Consider the following 14,968-nt stretch of genomic DNA (forward strand, 5'->3'; position numbering starts at 1 on the left):
TGCTCCCCACCCCTTCAGCCTCCACCCTGCCCTCTGAGCATCCTCAACTGAGCCAAAGAAAGAGCCACACCATAAAGAGACTGGGTTTCAGGAGATAGGTTCCTCAGAGGATCATTTCTCCACATCTTACTCTCCTGCCTGGAGCCAGAGGTGACAGAGAGATGGTTTTCCCCCTTGTTGACACCATCCTGTGATTTGAGGACCAACTTCCCTCCCCAAACTCTTCTTCTGTCTTGGATATCCCACCTCACACACAGCTATATTTTTTCCACAGGCCTTCGGACTTGCAGAAGTCTTACCCACATAAAAACAGTGTGTTCACTTGTCCCCCACCCTTATCAGCATATCTCCATCTCTATATTTCCTTTTCTATGCAAGAAAACAAAAAACAAAACAAAACAAAACAAAACAAAACAAAACAAAACAAAACAAAAAAACTCCTTCAAAGTCTTGCCTGAATAGACAAGAGACAGAAGCCCGGTCGGTCCTCCTGGCTGCAGTGAGGTGAAGCGGGATGGAATGTTTCACTCAGTGAATGCTACTAGACACAGAGGCAGACACTGCGTGTCCTAACTCATACGTGGCAGCCAGACAAGTCCGCTTCTCAGAAGCAGAAGTAGAAATGGGGTCTGAGAAAGGCAAGAGGGAGAGGGGACAAAGGGGAAACCAGAACACAGATGGGGATGCAGTGTTAAGTTAGGAGACTCGGGGAGTGGGGGGGGGGGGGGTGGGAGACTTTTGGGATAGCATTGGAAATGTAATTGAGGAAAATACATAATAAAAAAAAAGAATTATAAAGATAAAAAAAAAAGTTAGGAGACTCAGCAAAATGTCCTGCAGCAGGAACTGAAACTATTTTAGAGACAACAAGCAGAGAGATGCCGCTTAAGGTGAGGGGAGAGTGCTCATCGCCCTGACCGGAATATCTCACATTACATATCATTACGTATATGTATATATTATCACTCTGTGCCCACCCCATACGTACAATGGCTATGTGCGAATTTAATAAAAAGGAATTAAACCTATTATCTGAGGGTCTGGTGCTACTCTTCCCCCCCCCCCCCAAGCTACTCCGCCAATGCAGCCCTCTGAGGGGCTCAATGACCTTTGTTCACAGAAGTTCCTGTGGACATTTGAGTCCTTGACCTTCTGGCCCCGATGGAGACAGTGGGCACCCTTGCTCATTTCTGTATTCTTCTGACAGGGCTCTCTCTTGCTTACCTATCTCTCTGCCTTTGGAAGTTCACCCTCTCCTGGCAGCCATCTCTGTCCTTCCTTGTTGGTGTGCTAGTCTCCCAAGCCATGAATGATTAGACGACGTGCTCGCTTGGTCAGTAAAGTTTTCTTGAGCATCTCTTACGTGACAGATGACATGCCAGACAGGGAGACTTTATCAAGAGACACTCAAACCGACAACAGACACCCTACTCTGATGGAATGTGGGTGCTAATGGAGAAGACAGGAGGTGAATGAGCAAGTTAGGTAACTTGTGAGGTGGGGGATCAAAGCTGAGGAGAAACAGAATTTGGAGATAGAGTCTATGAAAGGTATTAGGTTAGAGAGAGGGCACAGTTCTAAAAGGAGTCAGAAACTATTTTGTTTGTTTCTTTGTTTTGTTTTTCTGCCTCTGGGTAATGCTGACCTCACAGAGTAGATCTGGAAGTGTTCAGATCATTGCCTCGCTTGGGAGACTTAGAGGAGAACAGGCGTTCATTCTTCAATTGTCCCGGAGAACATACAAACGAGGCTACCTGGTCCTGAGATTTCGTCACAGAGAGGTTTCAATCTGTTGACTCGGTTTCTTGTGGTAGCTAGCTCTCTCAGGACTTCCTTTCTCTAGGGGGGGAGAGGGAGGGTGTAGTTGGGTGATTTGTGTTTCTGGAGATTGCCATTAGCCAAGCTGTCTGGTTCGTGGGCATGCAATTGCCACCCCCTCCTGTGTGCCTGCTTGTTTCTGTAAGTTGATGGTGACATCTTCCTTTCACTTATTTGTATTTTTGCTTTTTCCTCTGTCACTCTACCGAAGGGGTTGTCAGTGTTGAAGAGGGCTGCAGAGGACCTGGTGGCAGCCACTGCCAGAAGGACATCACCTAACTATGGCTGGCATTACTGAGAGTGTTCAGGCTCCACCTGGATGCTAAGCAGACCAGTTGCCATCACGGGTACGACTCTCATTTTCTAGATGAGGGAATGAGGGCACAGAGAGGTGAGCGTTCGAGCCCGCCATCACTGGGGGACAGAGCCAGCAGCCTGACACCAAGACCCTGCCTTCACCTCTCCATTCTGACCCTTCAATCTGTGAGCTTGGTGAAAGGAATTATTACCCCCAGCAAATGAGAAAACAAAGACAGTGAGACCACACTGCCTCTCCTGTGCCCCAGTGTGGTATTTGTCTCCTGTAGAACTATGTGAGAAACGTGTTATTTCCAGCTTGGCCCAGCAAATGGTGCAACGATTTTACAGCCTAATTTCACTCTCCAGCTGGTTCCAAGATATTAATAACGAAGTCTGGGCTAACCCTCTTACATTTCAGGTTTCTTAAAAATCTCCAGCTCTCTCCCAATATAAGCCATTTTGTAAAACGTATTTTTTTTCCCCTGATGGTTTGCTTTTTCTTTCTGAAGAAACAAAGTGTGTTTAGACAGCATGCTGCCCAGTGCTCTTGGATTCCTTTGTATTCGGATCAGCTCTCCTGAATATTTCATCATTTCCTTTCCTTAAACACTGAGTGGTGTTTCACTGAGAAAGGATATCCAGATGTACCATCGCCGAACTGACTTAGAAGCAAAACCTGGGGCTTCTGGAGAGTTCTTGGGAAAACATTTACCCACCCAGAGCTGGAGCACTGGCTGATTCAGAAACAGGGGCTGAGGGTGGGGGTTGGGGGAGAGGAGAGACGGGAGGAAGTGGGACAAGAAACTTCTCTTGTCCCTTAGAGTTTTAAAAAGAAGACGGAAGCACGGGGTGAAAGGACGGGCTTCAAGCTCAGGCATATGTTAAAGGAGGAAATGGGACCGAGTCTTAAAGTGCTGACGTAGGGGAGTCTCCATGGCCTCGGAATGACCCCCAACTTGTCCACGCCCTATCTGACCAGTTCCTGTAACAGGCACCATATAAAGAGCGAGTTTTGTAACACTGGAACTGAATGAAGTCAGCAGAATAAAGAGTGGTCCCAACAACCCTGACCTGCCTGTGTAAACCTCTCCACCCCCAACCCCCAGCCCCACTTCCCTTGACACGCATGCCCGAGCTGGCCTTGGCCTGACTTAGGTGTCCTTGTTAATAGGCTCAGGCAATGATCGCTTCCTAGGCCATTTTCTGAAACACCAGGGTCCCTGCATGACGAGGAAGAGTACAGCTTTATAAGTCAGAACTCTGCCCCACAATCGCAGAAATCCAGACTCCAGCACTGAGAAGCTTTGCCATCCAAGAATCCTCAGCTGGCACTTACCAAAGGCTATGGTAATCATTGGATGTAACATAAGGGGCCTGGCTGAAGAACAATTTGGAAGTGCTTGATATTCTTGTCCTTGGGGTTTGAGACTTCCATCAATCCATACCCACCCACTTTACCAACTGGAAAGAGAACAGAAAGAGACCTAAGACAGGGAGCCACAAGTAAGACCAGCACAGGCCAGAGATCCACAGCTCAGGGATGGGTGGGTGGCCCATTTATAGCTGGAGCGCCTGGAAGTGCATGTGCATCCAAGGAAGAGTGACAACGTAAGCTCCCTTTGCCTGCCTCTGAATTCGGCTCTTACCTCCTTTCCTTCTCTGTGGGTTTTTGGGGTCTTCAGAGGAAAGGCCTGCAATCCAGAGGAGGAGGAGTCAGGAGAGGGTCAGGAGAGAGACCCTCTGCTCACTGAACCGCAGATAGACACCAAGTCTCCTGTAGGTTGATCTCCTGGAAACAGGGCCCACTCCAGATCTACATGTCACATCTGCAGTCCCTTCACACCCTCAGTGGTGGCTTCTGCCTCGAGTCCCACCACTAGAAAGGCTTGGGCAGGAGAGACCCTTGAGCCTAGGAGTTGTAAGACAACATTGTGACCCTGTCGTCCCCCCGAGTCCCAAATAAGTAAATGAATAACAAACAAGCAAACAAATAAATGAAATAAGGTATATTTAAAAAATAACCTGTGCACATTTCCTGAATGCTTTAAGTAGCATCTTACATGCATAAATACATATTTTAAAGTTATCATTACACTCAATACAATGTAAATGCTATGCAAGCCAATGTTCTTCTTATACTTTAGAGAAAATGGACAAGAAAGAAGTCTAGGGATGTTCAGGATCGATGTGGCCCTGGCGTGTTTAACTATCCCTGCTACCCACAGCTGGAGTCCTCTGATTCCACATCTGGAAGCTGACCCGCATCTTTGAGAAGTGGTGTGAATGGCTGCCCGTGACTCAGTGGCTTTGGGACAAGAAAATCCAGTGTGAGGAAACTGTACAGGCTCAGCTACACCAGGAGGACCTAAAGGCAGAGTAAGGAATTCCATTCTGCCAAACACAGGAACATGTTCTGTTGTTTGGGGCAAGTGGGTGATCACTCAGTGACAACCACAGCCCTATGGGGCTCAGCCCTGTGTTTCCCCTGCAGCCTTGAACTCATGGTGGGAGCAAACCAGCTGGGTTAGCCTCCTGCCTCAAGCTTGCTTTCCTCTGAAGTGTGTGGGAGAAGCAAAGGTTGGAGCTGTCACCCCGAGATCTTATCGATTTCTTATGAATTTTGTTCTAGCAAAAGGAAACAGAGTAAAGCTAGCGGGTCCGACTCACGAAATCCAGCTCTCTATATCCTGATGCGGAAGTGAGTTGGGTCAACCAATTTCCTGTTTGGGTCTTTGACAATAAAGCTGTGGGGTTCCCAGGCGACAGCTGGCTTCAGCCAATGGCCACTCTCTCCTGTGAATTCCCCTATTGGCTCTCTCTCTCTCTCTCTCTCTCTCTCTCTCTCTCTCTCTCTCTCTCTCTCTCTCTCTCTCTCTCTCCTCTCTCGCTTGCTCTGAGCATGGGTGGAGGCAAATGAGGAATTACAAAAAGCAGCAAAACCCATGGCTTGCCTGGAGCCATTTACTGCTAAGTGGGCACTGCGCATGCTCAGAAAGTGGTCTGGATGTCAGTTACTTCTCCAGAGGCCAAGCTGGGCTGAGCCCCACCCACATACTGTGACTGTCAGAGAGACTCACACCTCCAAGAAATGTTAAGAATGGTGGTGAAATCTGTCTTTCAATCGACCCTACCAAGGCTCATATATTGCCGAAAGAGCCAAGGAATGTTTTTAGGGAAAAATATTATAAGTGATTGTTTCCTCAATCAAAATTTAATTACTCGTTCATTGAGACATTTCAATATCTGTGCTAAGTGCTACGGATTCCAAAATGAGTAACAGTTAGTAGCCTGCTCTCCCAAGTCTTCCCCCATATTGTGAGGAAGATAGATAAATAGGAATGCAATTTGGGCGGGGGGGGGGGGGGGGGATGTTTGCTACCAGGAGTGTTTGTGAAATGCTCAGGGCTTCCAGGAAACAGTGAGGCTGGCACAGAAATGATCTTGCAGGAGAATGCAAGGCCCTCGGTGGATGAGCGGGTATTCCAGAGGGGAGGCTGCAGCTTTCCAAGAACTGCACTTGAGAACCGTGACAGGGCTGAGATGACTGGAAGCAGCAGCAAGCCAGGGACAAAGAAGGAAGTGGCTCACGCTGCTGAGAATCTGTTTATCTGGGAGAGGCACTCCCCTAACCAACCTGCGTCCAAAAACAATGCACACTGGCAAATGCCTGGGTCTCTGTCAGGGCGACCATGCTGTTTCTACAGCTATAGCCACTGCTATCTTCCGTTTGCTTGATAAAGCCTGAAGATTTTTGTAAAGACTACTCCTTACAAAGTCATGGCTTTCCTGGAGACTAGTCAGGGCATGATAAACCATCACCGCGGAAAATATACATACTTGCTTCATAAAATCTCAACATTTCCCAGACAACCCCGCCGCTAGCTGTTCATCCAGTCCAGGTTGGCAGCCCCCTGTTTGGCCTTAGCCTGATGGGGAACAGGGATGACTTTATCCGGCAAGCACAAGATGGGGAGGAGAGGTGTTAATATGAGCACAAAAAAATAAAAAAAGAAAAAAAAAAGAAAAGAAAAAAGAAAAAGAAAAAAGGGGTGCCTCCAAAAAGTCTGTAAATAAGCGAAGCCCTATTTTGAAAACATCAAAGTGAATACCAAAAGATTCTGACAAGCAACATTTTAAATTGTTACAGAAAGATAAGACTACAACCCTATACTACCATGGTTCTGCATTCTATCTTCCTGATCCCAGGCCTGGGCTTTGAACCCAAGGAACACACTCAAACTCTCAGACCTGTATTTGAGCAATCCCTGGTAATTTCCGTGAAATCTGGACCTGTACATTGCTGAGTGAGTTCTTGGAGCTGTCCAGGAACGTGTCCAGGAAGTAAGGGCTTCACACCGCTTTCCTGAAACCCATCCTGCTGGCCTGCCCTCTCTGCCTGGAGGAATTAGTGTTGGCAGTGACCCAGATATTCCAGCAGGTGGCACTCTTGCTCCAACCAGGTGTTTCAGAAACGTGGCCACTTAGCCAAACTAGAGAAATGGAAATATGGGCTATTATATTGTGTCCTGAGCAGATATGACGTGATCTGAGAAAGGCTGGAGAATATTCTGGAGAATGTAGAGCCATGAAGGACCTGACTCGTGACCACAGGCTGTGTTGTGTCCTCAGCGGGGGAGAAAAATGAGATTCTTAAACCCTGTTTGCTTCCCTGACAAGTGTAAACACAGGTGACAGGGGAGAGGAATATTGCATTAACAGTGGCATCTAGCCTGATGGTAACAGGCACCAGAGTCAGAAAGACCTGGAATATTGGGTCTTTTGCCTGCTGGCTGTATTCTCAGATGATTGACTGGGTTAGTTGCCACGCCTGAGTTTCTGGTCTTTTGCTAGAGATTTTTGTAGCTAGACCCTGGAGAGTCTTAAATAGATGCCCATATCGCCATATGTGTTGTAACCGGTACATAGTAAACGGTCAATGAAAGAGGTGTTACTGTGGAATTTTAGGCAAAAGCCCTTGAAGCTGACCTGGGTGGCTATCCTCCCAGACTGTGGTATTAGTTAAGGAGGTGACCTCAGAGTGACCTGGAAAAATATCTTGATAATGAACCATGGCTTCAGGAGTCTCAGGGCAGAAGAATTTCCCACCTGGATAGAATTTCACAGGTGTGATTTTTGAACCAGGAAATCAGGCTGCGTTCCTGGGCTCCCCAGCAGAGCACGGTCTCACCCCCAGGAACTTGGAAACATCTGACCACCAGGTGACTGATCCTACTTAAGCTACACATTGTTGTGGGAAGTATCCAATGACAGGGATCTGTAGCAGGGCCTTCCCATTAACCAGTTTGTGTCCTCTTTTCTGAAACCCTCCTAGATGGGTCCCTGTGACCTCTTCTTCAACAGCAGCGGCCGGAAGAACAACAGCTGCTGTTCATAAACATTGCTTTACACCTCCTGTCAACCATTGGAATTTGTCGCTGCTTTGTTTTGAGGTATGCTATACTTACATTGTATAGTGTTCAAGCTTTGCCAGCAACTCATTGTGTAGCCAGGATGACTTGGGAGTGTTAGAATTACAGGCACAAGCCACCAGGCCTGGCTCTGAGAAGTACCTTAATAAGTACCGTATCTATACTGCCTCATTTATCCTTTGAAACCACCTGGAGAGGGGAATGAACCCATTTTACAGATAAGTAAACTCAGGTGCCAGGAAACATTACCAGGGTTCCTTCAGCCAAGAATCAGTATAAACTTAATTTTGACTTCCAAATCAATTAGTTAATCGTCTGCTGATAGTGTCTTAGTCAGGGTTTCTATTCCTGCACAAACATCATGTCCAAGAAGCAAGTTGGGGAGGAAAGTGTTTATTCGGCTTACACTTCCACATTGCTGTTCATCACCAAGGAAGTCAGGACTGGAACTCAAGCAGGTCAGGAAGCAGGAGCTGATGCAGAAGCCATGGAGGGATGTCCCTTACTGACTTGCTTCCCCTGGCTTGCTCAGCCTGCTCTCTTATAGAACCAAGACTACCAGCCCAGAGATGGTCTCACCCACAAGGGGCCCTTCCCCCTTGATCACTAATTGAGAAAATGCCCCACAGCTGGATCTCATGGAGGCATTTCCTCAACTGAAGCTCCTTTCTCTGTGATAACTCCAGCTGTGTCAAGTTGACACAAAATTAGCCAGTACAGATAGGATGTGCCAATGGAAAACACCATGGACAACTGAAGTTTCTTAGAGATTGCGAGGGTCTTGGGAAATCTGAATCGATGCCCTTTTGGTGAAAATATGGACAGATCCCACTTAAGTTGAGCATAGCACATACATATGACTTTGTAAGTGCTGTGGGTGAGGTCCATGAAGCCATGACAGAGATTGGAATCTATACTCTTGCACCCCACAAGCCTCTGGGATTCCCTGGAGAGGAGGTCTGTGCTAGATTCGGCACTAAGTTCCTTTGTGGGAGCTGGGGTGGGGCTGGGAAAAGCTGGTTGGTCGGAATGGTCTCCCTTTTCAACGGGAGACTGTGGAGCAAAGGGATCAGTTTGATGTTAAAGGCGATTTTCCAGTTCCAGGGAAATCAGACCCACATTTGGAAGGGATTTGGAGCACTCTCCCTGCCTGAAGTCAGCCGGAGAACCCTGAATGAGTTTCCACTATGCATGTTTGGGGATCCTCTCAGTTCCTACCAGTTCGCTTCAGCCTAAAACACTTCCTCCATTTCCAGAGGGTCTTCTGTTTTAGAAGGAATCAGTTTTAATTACTCAATTAGGGAACAAGCCCTACTCTTGGTCTAAAGCCATTTTGTCAGATTAGCTCAATGAAAATTAGTTTTATAGTTACTTAGTAACCTTAAACTTTTTTAGTAGATATTCTGTTACAAATCAGTTTCAAACAGTGCACCAAGGCTCAGGGTGGAGGTCAGAGGGCAGCCCAAGTGAGTTGGTTCCTTCTTTGTTCCCTGCGGATTTACAGAACCCAGCCTGTTAGACCTGGTGACCGGTGTCTTCACCTCCTCAGCCATCTTGTCAGTCCTAGCTCACCCACAGTGTCACTGAGGTTTACCAATTCAGTCAGAAGGATGAGAATTCACTTAGTACAGACAGATTTTTTTTATTATTTAAATGGAAATAAACCAAAGTAAAGTAATAAAAAATAAAATAAAAAATCACCACAGTTGCTTGGGGACACTGAAGCATTGAAAGATGTTTTCTATTTTTTTTTTTTTTTTGGTTTGGTTTTTTCGAGACAGGGTTTCTCTGTGTAGCCCTGGCTGTCCTGGAACTCAGAAATCCGCCTGCCTCTGCCTCCCAAGTGCTGGGATTAAAGGCGTGCGCCACCACCGCCCGGCAATGTTTTCTAATCTTAAATGGCCTGTTCATTGCTCATCTCGTTACTGTAAGAACATCTACAGTTTAGGGAAGGAAGGGTTTATTTCCGCTCTCAGTTTGAAGGTGTGGACCATCACGGTGGGGAGGTGTGGTGGGAGAAAAGTAAGGCAGCTAGCTAGGTACCTCAAGTCGGGAAGCAGAGAAGAGCTAATGCGCATGCTCAAGTTGCTTTTTCTAATACTCAGTCTGGAACCCCAGCCCATGAAACGTACTGCGCCAATGGATTGTCCTACCTGGGATGGCATCGTGCTCTCGGATGCACTAGTATCTGATTTCCTCTCTGTATCGGCTGCTTTCGTATTCAACCAAAGGATCTGACAGAAACAGCCTAAGAAGGAAAGTTTATTTCGACTCCTGGTTTCAGAGTGGGGCAGACATGTGAGAGCCCACCGCAGCCGGAGCATGTGATGGAAGACCCTTCACGTCACAGTGGGCCAGGGCTAGAGGCTGGGCTATCTTCTGAGGTCTGACTTAAATGACCTCCTTCCGCTAGCAAAGCTCCACTTCCCATTCCACAGCCTCCCAGGATAGAACCACCACATGGGGAATGAGCTCTCAAAGCCTGAGCCTGTGGGGGCACTTCAGAGTCAAGCCGCAATATTCTACCACTGGACCCAAAGGCTCGTGGGCATCTCGTGACTAGAGCTGCATCGTGTCTAATTTTAAGAATTCCTGTAGTCTTAATAGTCTCAACGTTGTTCCAGAGTCCAGTGTCTCTTCTGAGGCCCAAGAGAAAACTCCGGGCTGTGAGCCATTCAATCAAAACTGAAATGGCGTATAAGAGGACATAGGCTGAATGCTGCCATTCTAAAAGAAACAAGAGGGCAGCAAAAAAAGATAGGATCAAAGCAAGACTGAAACCTGGCATGATGACCATTAAATCCTGTAGTTTCTCAGGCAGCATCAGGCACACGCAGCCCTGAGTGCACACACACTTGTACAGTGTCAGACACACATAGCCCCTAGGCATACGCAGCTTCTGAGAGCCCACTTTGTTGTACCAAAGAAAATACTTCTAGTCAGTGCTTTTCTAGGAGGGCTTTAAAACTTTCTTTAAAATTGTTTTTATCCATACATTTCGATCATACATTTTCCTTTCCCCCAACTTCTCCCATCTCCTCCCCATCTCCCTACTCTACACAGCTTCACGTCTTTTCTCTCATAAGAAAAAGAAAAATGAAAGAGAAAATCAAAACAGACAAACAAACCAAAAAAGAAAAGAAAAGACAGGAAAAGAAAGGAAAACCAGTAAGAAAAAAATACCAAATAAAATAATGCAACTCACATACAATCAAGCACAGAGTCTACTTTGTGTTAGTCGACTACTCCTGGGCATGGAGTCTACCCTGGAGTGAGGTTGATACATCTGTGCATCTCTCCATTGAAGAACACGGATTTTCCCGTTCCCAGGAGTTTTGTTTGCAACTAGTTTGATGGTTAGGATTGGTCAGGAGTGGACTCCTCCACTTCCCTTTCTCCATCCTGGGCTCTTGTCTGATTTGTAACTATGCAGGTCTTGTTTGTATTGTTACAGTCTCTGTGTGTACATGTGTATCAGTTCTGGAAGACCCTGTTTAGGAAGGCATGTTTTTCATTCTCTCTTACAAAGGAAATTCTTTCAATGAGTCTGTACTTTCACACCGTAGAGCAGGGCGGGGTCTCACTTCCACTCCCATTTCCTAGTGCTGCAAGCAGCTTCTTGAAGGATGCTAATCTGTTTAACAGATTAGCTGCTTTGTCTATACTGGTTTTACCTCCAACTTTAGGTAAGTTTGTGTTTTGTGTTTTTTGTTTTTCTCTCTCAAACTGCATGTTTTCCCAAATTTTCCTGCTCGGAGTTTCCTGACTAAAAGCAGCCAAAAATGGCCCTGTACCAGCCTGAATGCTGTGAAGACTTGGAATTTTTTCAACCAAATAAATTGGCTCACTCTTTTAAAAACCAGCTTCAAAGCTGGATTGGTGGTGCACACCTTTAGTCCCAGCACTCAGGAGGCAGAGGCAGGCAGATCTCTGAGTTCGAGGCCAACCTGACCTGCAAAGTGAGTTCCAGAACAGTGGGGGCTACACAGACAAACCCTGCCTTGGAAACAAAACAACAGAAAAACCCAGCTTCACTTCAAAATTTAAAGACCTTAAAGAATACAGACAAATTCCTTCTGGAGATATAATAGAAATGACTTGAGATCTAATTCCCTATACAATCCCTGTCCTTGTCTGGAGCCTCTGAGCCTGTCCTTTGCCATCCGTGTTTCTGTCAGCATTCTGGGTCTTCTACATTTGGACCAGAATCATCCATTACATTCACAGCATGTCAGGGCTTCTCCAGTCCACTGCCCCAAACTTCCAAATTCCTTCCACAAATCATCTGCCAAAGTCTAAGCAGGATGACTTTGGGGTGTTCATAGAAGTCACCCTACTTCTCTGCTATCTGTTTTCTGTGTTTGTTACTTGAATATCACTCTGACCACTATCTCCAACAGAAATGGTAGAGGAGAGAGATGGTGGAGGAGAGAGATGGTGGAGGAGAGAGATGGTGGAGGAGAGTTTATGTTGGTTCTCGGGTTCAGAGGTTTCAGCTCATCACAGCAGGGAGGGAGTTGCAGAGCTCATGGCTGTCAGAGGAAGTTCTCAAGAGGCTCCATCTGCAGGAAGCAGAGAGCAGTCTCTGGAGGCCCTTTATTGAGTGATCACTACAGTCTATCGAAAGCTTTGCATTCTCTGCCCTTCCCTTCTCAATACCACATCTGACATAGGCAGATCCCAGCCAAGAGTGTGTTGATTAAAGTTTGTGTTTGGGGACTGAACACATGACTCCATAAGCAAGAGCGTTAAAAGACCAGAATTGGATCCCATGATGCACATAAAAAGCCAGGCATGGCTCTATGTGCACCTCTAACCCCAATGCTGAGAAGGGGGCTGGTGGAGAAGCAGAGACATACCATTCCACTTTGTGCTCCCGGCCGGTCACACACTTCCAGTCACCCACCAAGGGACTCTTTCATTGGCGAATGAAAGATACACACACACTAGCTTGTTTTTGAAATGCTGTGATTAGCTCAAAGGTTAGGCAGTGCTAAGCCTTTGCCTGCTACCCCAGGCCCAATAGGGAAGTGGGCAGTGGCCACTTACCAGAATTCTTACACTGCTCAGAGGCTCTCTCTGCCACAGCTCTAAATCTGAGCCATCTCTCAACTCATCTCAAGCCATCTCAGGCAATCCTCTGTCTCCACTTCTCTATCCCAAGCCCTCGCAAATCTAAGTGTCCCGGTCCATCTCCTTTTGCCCAACCATTGACTGCTAGCATCTTTATTGATCAATCAAAAACCAATTGGGGACAAGGTCCTTCAGCATTTGGACACACAGATTCCTGATTAAATCAAAGCATTAGAACCAATCCTCAATACATCAGTCCAGACACAGGTTCAGAGACCCTGTCTAGGAGGAATAAAAAGGAGAGTAATGGGACAAGATCCCAGGTGTCCTTATCTGACTTCTGCCTACATGCATAGATAGACATGTACACATGAACATACATGTGCACATACACGACACACAGATACAAAAGCCATGTTTTTCTTTAGTCTCAAAAAACCCTGAAAAATCCCAGAGGCTGCAAGTTGCTCCTGCTTGAAATCCATGGAGATCACTAAGGCTTCTCTGAGTCAGCTAGGAGTCTGAATGAGCTCAGAAAACCAGGAGCTAACTGTGAGGAGGTGGTAGGGAGGGGGTGTCAGGGTGGGAGGGTTGCCACTAGCTTCTGCAGGGGATGGGGAAGAGGAGAGAGTGGGGAGAATGGAAGGAGGGGACCATCCAGCAGCTGGCCCAGCTGTGTGGCCTGTGCTGTCCTCCCTTTCTGGCCCTCAATTGCTCTTTGAACAGCTCTGCATTTATGGCCACTTGGACAAGCCCCGGCATTGTTTGCCTCTAGTATCTAAGGTCAGAGGCCTTAGAGGAATGGCATGGTTCTATTTCCTTAAATAGTGACTTGGGAATGAAATGAGTAAGCGTGTCTTTAATTAGCCATACCCCAGAGGCCTGCGGGGGTGGGGGGGTCTGGTAGATGGTGGGCCCCCTGCCAAGATCAGCATTGTGAGGCTGGTATTTGGTCCAGGGTGTGGGGGGGGGGGGAGGGTTCAGTGCTATGCATTATTTACCCTCCCTCCTCATCTCCTATTGTCCTATCAGCCTCAACTCCAATTCTGTCCCCATGTCAACATGAAGGATGCCCCGGAGCTGGAGAGAGGAAAGAAGGGAGCCCTTTCTGAGCAACTACCACAGCCTAGGCACTGTGCCAGACACTGGAAAGGGCAAGGTCAAAGATGGAAGGATCGTGCGGAGGTGAGCCAATGAAGGCTGAGCCCAGGCCACCTAGTCCCACAGTGGTGATGCAGTTAAAGCATAAGGGTCCCTGGCACCAGGGGAGGTTTCAGAATTGCTGTATCCCCTTTACTGCATTTTTCACACTCTGTAACCACACCACAGAGCCACCCCTGCTACAATCTCCACCCTGTTTCTTTCTGTTGCTTCCAGAACCTGCCTGGGTTCTCTTTCCTCAAAACCTCCAGGGGGCTGCTAGGCATCTCTACACTCTTTCTTTCTTCTCTCTCTGAGAGAAAATCCCTTTCCAGCCTCCCTCTGCTTACAGCTACCTTTCCTTCTGTTTCTTCAGTTCTTGTTGTCGATGTCACAGAAAAGAAAATGATCATTCAGAAAGAACAAAGGGAGGAGGCAAAGGAGCCTGCAAAGGAGATGCTGATTGGCTGAAGGTTTAAGGATGCTGCAAGTGTGGAAGCCAAAGAGGGAGAAGTGCCTGAGACCACCGCCCAGACAGGAGCCATAGCTGACTGTGGAAGGGAGACTAGGAATAGCCACAAGAAAGAAATTTCCATTCAGAAGGAATGGAACGGGCAAAAGAATTTGGGAAGAAGTTGAGTGGTTAATCTACTCAGGTTTTACCTTCTGATGTTGATGTTTCTAAGAAATTGTGATTGCAGAAAGGGTCAGAACATTTTCTGTCTTCTCAGCTACTCAGATTGGAATTTCAGAGTCCACTTGGGCTGGCAGGCTGAGACAGACAGTATCCCCAGACCATGTCCCCCATACCCCTTCCCACAACTCCCCCCCGCCCCCCCGCCCGTACCATCTTCACCTCCAAGGAATGAGGGAACACCTTGGGCAGGTCTGGGCAGGGCAGGCCTGTTTTGCCCAGGTCAGCTGTGGTCGCCTCAGGAATGAGAAAGAAAGCCTGACTATAAACAAGACTTTTTCCACGATCCCTTGATGTGCGCTCCTTATGGGAGGCACAGGACGTCCAGAGCTCTCTTCTCAGTGTTTGGCTAGGGCTTACCTGGCTTCACGCTCTTCACTCTCCTCTACCTCTTGACCTCACATGCTGATTTGTGCTTCTGGGGTCTTACATAATATGTTATCCTGGAATCATGTTTTAAATGGTGCTTTGTGAAAATGGCATTGCTGGGGCTAATGCTGCACCACAAAGTAAT

At 47.1% G+C, this 14,968-nt stretch overlaps 1 long non-coding RNA gene across 4 annotated transcripts; it reads left to right on the forward strand.

Moving 5' to 3' along the window:
* The first annotated feature begins 1,876 nt into the window (after positions 1-1,876).
* Positions 1,877-13,799, forward strand: Gm43837. 4 transcript variants are annotated; one of them, XR_003955925.1, is made up of 3 exons: positions 1,877-1,959; positions 7,451-7,568; positions 13,653-13,799. It is a non-coding gene; the product is annotated as a predicted gene 43837 (long non-coding RNA). The 4 variants fall into 4 exon arrangements; XR_003955924.1 differs by lacking the exon at positions 13,653-13,799 and adding an exon at positions 9,653-10,653; XR_003955926.1 differs by lacking the exons at positions 1,877-1,959; positions 13,653-13,799 and adding exons at positions 4,476-4,494; positions 9,653-10,653.
* Positions 13,800-14,968: the final 1,169 nt, after the last annotated feature.

Source organism: Mus musculus, chromosome 5 (genome assembly GCF_000001635.26).
Source record: "Mus musculus strain C57BL/6J chromosome 5, GRCm38.p6 C57BL/6J".
Taxonomy (NCBI): Eukaryota; Metazoa; Chordata; class Mammalia; order Rodentia; family Muridae; genus Mus; species Mus musculus.